This window comes from Phasianus colchicus, chromosome 1 (genome assembly GCF_987193195.1).
Source record: "Phasianus colchicus chromosome 1, bPhaCol1.hap1.1, whole genome shotgun sequence".
Taxonomy (NCBI): domain Eukaryota; kingdom Metazoa; phylum Chordata; class Aves; order Galliformes; family Phasianidae; genus Phasianus; species Phasianus colchicus.
This window is the reverse complement of record NC_143436.1, coordinates 38,220,921-38,227,230: the sequence shown is the minus strand read 5'-3', so window position 1 is coordinate 38,227,230 and position 6,310 is coordinate 38,220,921. Positions and strand designations below refer to the sequence as shown.

At 39.2% G+C, this 6,310-nt stretch overlaps 1 long non-coding RNA gene across 1 annotated transcript; it reads left to right on the top strand.

Annotated features, from left to right (window-relative positions):
• Nucleotides 1-1,543: 1,543 nt before the first annotated feature.
• LOC149919514 (uncharacterized) lies at nucleotides 1,544-5,776 on the top strand. The gene is made up of 3 exons (XR_016463623.1): nucleotides 1,544-1,835; nucleotides 3,079-3,119; nucleotides 5,657-5,776. It is a non-coding gene; the product is annotated as an uncharacterized LOC149919514 (long non-coding RNA).
• The last annotated feature ends 534 nt before the right edge of the window (nucleotides 5,777-6,310 follow it).

Below are 6,310 nucleotides of genomic sequence, written 5' to 3'. Positions count from 1 at the left end.
CCACCCCTGCTAGGCTCTCCTACCAGTTGCATAAGGAAGCTATCTTCCATGCAGTCTAGAAACCTCCTGGACTGCTTCCTCTGTGCTGTATTATATTTCCAACATATATCAGGGAAGTTGGAAGTCTCCCATGAGAACAAGTGATGGTGATCGCGTGACTTCCGTGAGCTGCTTATAGAATACCTCGTCCATCTCTTCATCCTGATTAGGTGGTCTATAACAGACCCCCACCAAGATGTTGCCCCTACAGGCCTTCCCCTGATCCTTACCCAAAGACACTCAACTCTGTCATTACTAACTCCAAGCTCTTCAACATCAAAACAGTCTTTGATATAAAGGGCCACACCACCACCCTTCTTTCCTCATCTATCCCTTACGAAGAGCTTGTAGCCATATACCACAGCACTCCAGCCATGGGAGTGGTCCCATCATGTTTCAGTAATAACAGCAAGGTCATAATTATCCTGACTCACAGCCAACTCTTCCTGCTTGTTGCTCATGCTGCGTGCATTGGTATAGACGCACTTCAGTCAAGTCATCTGCCTCACCCCCAGCTTAAGCATCGTTTCCCTAGGCTCATCTCTTGTGAGACCTATTTTGTCCCCTTCCCCCCTCGTAGCTAGTTTAAAGCTCTTTCAATAAGCCCCGCTAGGTCCTGTGCTAGTATTCTTTGCCCCCTTTGAGATAGGTGGGTACCACAGACAGACAGCAGGCCAGGGGCCAAGTAAACTGCCCCATGATCAAGGAACCCAAAGTTTCTGGCTCAACACCAGCTCCAAGCCAATTATTCATTGCTCGTGCTTTCTGATTCCGCCCGGTGTTCCTTACTGCTCCCCCTGATACATAAAGCTTTCTTGCAGACTACTTGGAATTATCACTGATTTCAATTAATTCCTCTTTACCACATTTTTTGAATTTGCCTTTGCATGCAAGATTTAGTGAGCAGGCAAGTATACTTATATTCAGTAATACTGTTGTCAGAAGCAGAAATAATGAATAGATTATCATATGTTTAACAGACGTTACAAGAGAAGATCTCCCAAGCAACTCATCTGCATATTAAAGTATTTCTGAGTTTAAGGGAATCAGAATCATAGATCTTCTAAATTGAAAGGGACCCTTAAAAAGCTGTCTGGTCCAACTCCCTTGCAATGGACAAGGAGGGACACCTACAGCTAGATCAGTTTGCTCAGAGCCCCATGCAGCCTGACCTTGAATCTTACATGGGAAGGGGCATCCACTACCCCTAAACTTTCTCCTGCTGATTTCCAATCTCTGATAGATGCATCTCTTAGTTCTTTAAGTAGACTTGCAACATTCTTTAGAAATCTCCTGAAATCTCTGGGCAGATTCTTATTCACCTTGGTGAACTTTGCATTTAGTAATTTGAACTTCCAATTCTTCATTTGACAGAAAAGTTTATAATATAGTTTTATAAAGACCGCCAGCTGACCACATGGTTTTATATATTCTATAATTTGGTGGGCAAACTGTGGATTTTAAATTTCCTAGTGCCAAAAGTAAATCTGAAAAGGCTAAAAAATATTCAAACCATCAGAAAGCTCCAAATTAATATAAATTACATGCCACAGAATAGTGTGTGAATAAGCAGATGCTGTAGAGGATAGTTCCAGTGGACTGCTTATTAAAGAATAAATAATGGCATCTAAAAGCAATGCAGCTCAATGACACAGGTCATTGACTTGGACTTCTCTGCTGGGAATGATTAAAGTGGCATTTAGCTCTACTGGTTGACTCGCTAGGGTGCTGAAAAACATCACATCAATACAAATCTGCTTAGCTGCTCGCAGGAAAATGACGTCATGGAAACATAAGTAAGTCCTCTCTAAATTTTTCATAAATGACTTGCATAAAGGACTTGAAGGTATACTTAGTAAGTTTGTGATGACACTAAATTGGAGAAGTTGTTGACTCCCTTGAAGGCAGAGAGGCCTTGCAGAGAGATCTTGACAAATTGGAGGGCTGGGAAGTCACCAACCGCAAGAAATTTAATCACAGCAATAGATTCTGTACTTAGGACAGAGAACCCTGAATATAAGTACAGAGTGAGGGACAAGAGGCTGGGAGCAGCTGCATGAAAAGAGGTCTGGGGGTTCTGTTTGGGGGCAAGTTGAAGCTGAGTCCATGGAGTGCCCTGAAAACCAAAACGGTCCACCATGTCCTGGGGTGCGCCAAGACCAGTACTGCCAGCTGAGTGACAGAAGGAATTGTCCACTCTGCTTTGCACTGTGCATTTTCACATCAAGCACTGCAAACAGTTTGGGAGCCACAATATAAAAAAGACATAAAGCTATTGGAAAACATTTAAAGGAAGGCTATGAATATGGTGAAGAGTCAGGAGGGAAAGATGCATGAGAAGCAGCTAAGTGATTCTAAATTACTGACTCCTAACTTGAGGTGTGACAATAATATTTTGGATTTGGAAAAAAATGAATGGCACAAAGGAAGGAAAAAAAAAGCTAATAAGCCCACTTCCAAGTAATGTTGCATTCAGATACTTTCTCTTGCCGGAGGGTCAGGGCACTGGACACTTGCATGTGGCTGAGAAAGCAAAACTGCTGTTACTAAAAGTAGGAATTTTCAAAAAGCCAGCTAAAAAAATGGAATTTGAGAGATAATATAGAACATGCTGGTGATGTCTACAGATATTTCAAGTGTGGCAGGAAACACTGTTAGGACTTGTTTTGCTGGTGAATGCATAATCAGTGTATACTATATTTAATTGAAATTTGTGTCTGTCTCTGCAAGAAAAAATACACTGTAATTATCACTAATTCTGAAAAGGTCGTGAATCCTCAGGCAAGGGCAAAATCTGAGGCATCACTTATCTGCTTTATGATATCATTTCCTGTAACAAGTTTCAATGAGACTGGGAACTAAATTAAAGCCAAGATTGATGCACAGGCAGGTTATATATTAAGAAATACACTACTATATTTGCATGTTACTAGAGGAAAGTTCCATAAAGATTTCCTGTTTAAGAAATTCAATTATTTTTTATCAATTATTTTTATCAATTATCAATTACTCAAAATTATTTTTCTGTTATTCCACAAGAGTGAAGGATGAGGATGGAAAAGAGGAAAGCATACTTGAAGGTATGATTTACTTAAAGAATAGTATTTGCTTCTTTTTTTTTTTTGTTACAGAACTATATTTTCACAGAAGCATGGGATGAAGTACAGTGCATCTTAAAAGCCTCATATATGTATACCAATGAAGCTAAAACGTTCTTAAGAAATTTGTCACAAATTATATTATGATGTGAAGCAACCCTTGGGCCACATAAAATTTGCTGGACGTAGATTTTTACGGTAGAGATCCAATAGTTATTCCTTTTCTGTGAGATGAAATGGTGTTTCTTCGAAGATAAATAGAAAAAAAAAAAAAAGAGATGTATGTGTTAGAGTTAAAGAATAACAAATTATTTCTTTTGATATTACAGCAAAATATTTTTTCCAAGTAATATCTATTACTTTTGCAATTACAGCAATATGCTGAGCAGTAATAACACACAGCTTTTAAGTAAACACTCAAGCCATGGTAATTGTTGAATATAAAGAGGCAAGCAGTAAGCATTAGGTAAAATTAGAATATTGGGTATTTATATGGTATGCTATGAGGTAGGAATTGAAGTTTCTTGTACATAAAGATCTCTGTCATTGCAACTCAATTAAGCTGTAAGAATGCAAAATTCTTCTGCACTTGAGTAATATCACATTAGAGAGAAACTTCAAAAGCATGAGATGTTATTTTAGATATTTTGAAGAAGGATGAGATAGGAAAAAATGTGTCTACTGAGGAGTCCTGTCTACATACAGGGCTATATAATACTAAAAGATTAATAGTGCAGAGGTCTTCCTCTGAATCATTCTAGTGTAGAATTTTATTCTGAAAATGAAAAAGCAGTGATCTTGCTGCCTTCATGGTATAGAAGATATTTCATAAGGAAGCTCTGAAACCCTCTAAAAATGTTTATAATCTAGATTTCATTAAATGATCTGGATAGTCATGTTGAAAGTGGTGAAAAAAATAGTTCTTCCATATTGCTAAGTCTTATTGAAGAAATATTTTTATTGTGGAATATTACTTTCATCTTGCAAAATCTTTATTAGTGTGACAACTTTTGTAGAAATGGTAATAACAGTGTACAAAATGTAATTGCCTTCTAGTCTTGGAGCCTGTCAGAATACAGGAGTTGTTTGCTTTCCTCTAGAGTGTGAGCATATAGGATATTTATACTTCAGTGAATTTTGCCCTTCAAATCAAAATAATTCAAATTTGAACAAAAATGTGAGAAATGTAAGGGTTTTATTTAATTGGTTCTGATAAAATGAAAGAAAACACAGCTTACTATGAAAAAGTGTTTCATCCTTCATGTTTTCAAACAGACTTGTGTTTTTGGTTTCTCTACTACTTTTAATGCTGGTTCTTTCTTCATGGAGTTGTTGTGATCAAGTGCAGGACCTGGCATTTCTTGTTATTGAACCTCTTACAACTGGCTTCAGCCCATCAGTCCTGCCTACCCAGATCCCTTTGTAGAGCTTTCTTACCACTAGGCAGATCAGTACTCTATCCCAATTTAGTGATATGCAAAAATACTGAAGGTTCACTCCATCCCCTTGTCCAGATCATCAATACAGATATTAAACAGGACTGGCCTTAATACTGACCCCTGAGGAACGTCTTTAGCAACCAGTCACCATCTGGATTTAACTCCATTTACCACCACTTTCTGGGCCTGGCTGTCCAGCCAGTTTTTACTCAGCAGAGTACACCTCTCTAAGCCATGAGCTGTCAGGTTCTCTGGGAGAATGCTATGGAAGACAGCATCAAAGGCTTTCCTAAAGTCTAGGTAAATTACATCCACAGCCTTTCCCTCATCTACCAGGCAGTGCCAAAGAAGTGTCAAGCAGGACCGGCCTTTCATGAATCCATAATGATTAGGCCTGATCTTCTGGTTTTCCTGAAAATACTCTGTGACCATTCTCAAGCAGGTCTGCTGCATGACCTGCTACCACGGTCAGACTGACAGGCCTGTGGTTCCATGCATTCTCCTTCCTACTCTTCTTGTAGGTGGGCATCACACTGGTGAGTCTCCAGTCATGTGGGATCTCCCAGTGGACCAAGATCAGTGTTGGAAAGTGGCTTGGAAAGCACTTCTGCCAGCTCCATCAGTGTTCTTGGGTGGATCTCATCCAGCCCCATAGACTTGCATTAGTCTTGGTGGAGTAGAAGGTCACTAAATGTTTCCTCCTGAATTATGGGGGGTTTATTTTGTTCCCTATCCCTGTCTTCCATGTCAGGGGACTGAGTACCCTTAAAATAACTATTTTTATTTTTTACTATTAAAGACATAAGCAAAATAGGCATTGAGTACTTCAGTCTTTTCCTCATACTTACTGGTAATGTTTCTTGCCACAGCCACTAAAGGATGAAGATTCTCCTTGGTCCTTCTGCCTTCCTGCCAGGATAGTATAGCTCTCCTTCCTCTCCTATGATTTTTTTTCTATTTTTTTGTTTTCAAAGAAAGGTAAATTAAGCATAGGAACAAACTTCACTATTGAACTAGAAGCAGAAGTACTTGAGAAATAGGGCTATGGGAACAAAATGCTGTATTTATTTGTCTTTACAGAGAATGTGTGGTCCCCTGTGACACGACTATCATCCTCACCTTTCTTGTGTTCAGAAGTGTGAGACTGGAATTCATCTGCCTGTAAGTAAATACTGGCTATTAGTCTTAGAGACAACTCTTGTTCTGGCCTCATGTTCTCTAAGGTGGAGATGTCCTTCTCAGGGAAAATTAATGTATTTCAACCAGATGGGAAATGTAGGCCAACAGAAATTACCTCGTCTGCATATGTGCACATGGGAAATGAAGATTTCCTATGTCAAAATGAGTGGGTGGGAAGAACAGAATACAGTTCTGCTGAGGTAACAACATTCCTGCAGGCGAAGGTGAGAACTGAGGATACGATTGATGTAGTTTCTATCAGATAGATCAAGAAATGTTGACTTTTCTCTACTTGACCTAACCTCTTCCTGTTCAAACTGGTTCAGAAGTACAGAGTACTGTGAGCAGTAAATTCAATTCATAAATCTTTAGGGGTTCCAGAATTCACTGTTGTCGGGACCAGCAAGCATGTGGAACTGTTGCAGTCTGTAAAACAAAATGAATTACTAGTACATTACTTCCAGTTGCAGTGGAAAGGCAATATTTTACCTCTCAGCTAATTGATAACCGCTCAGATGACAGACAAATCAGTCCACAACAAATGGGCATGGCACT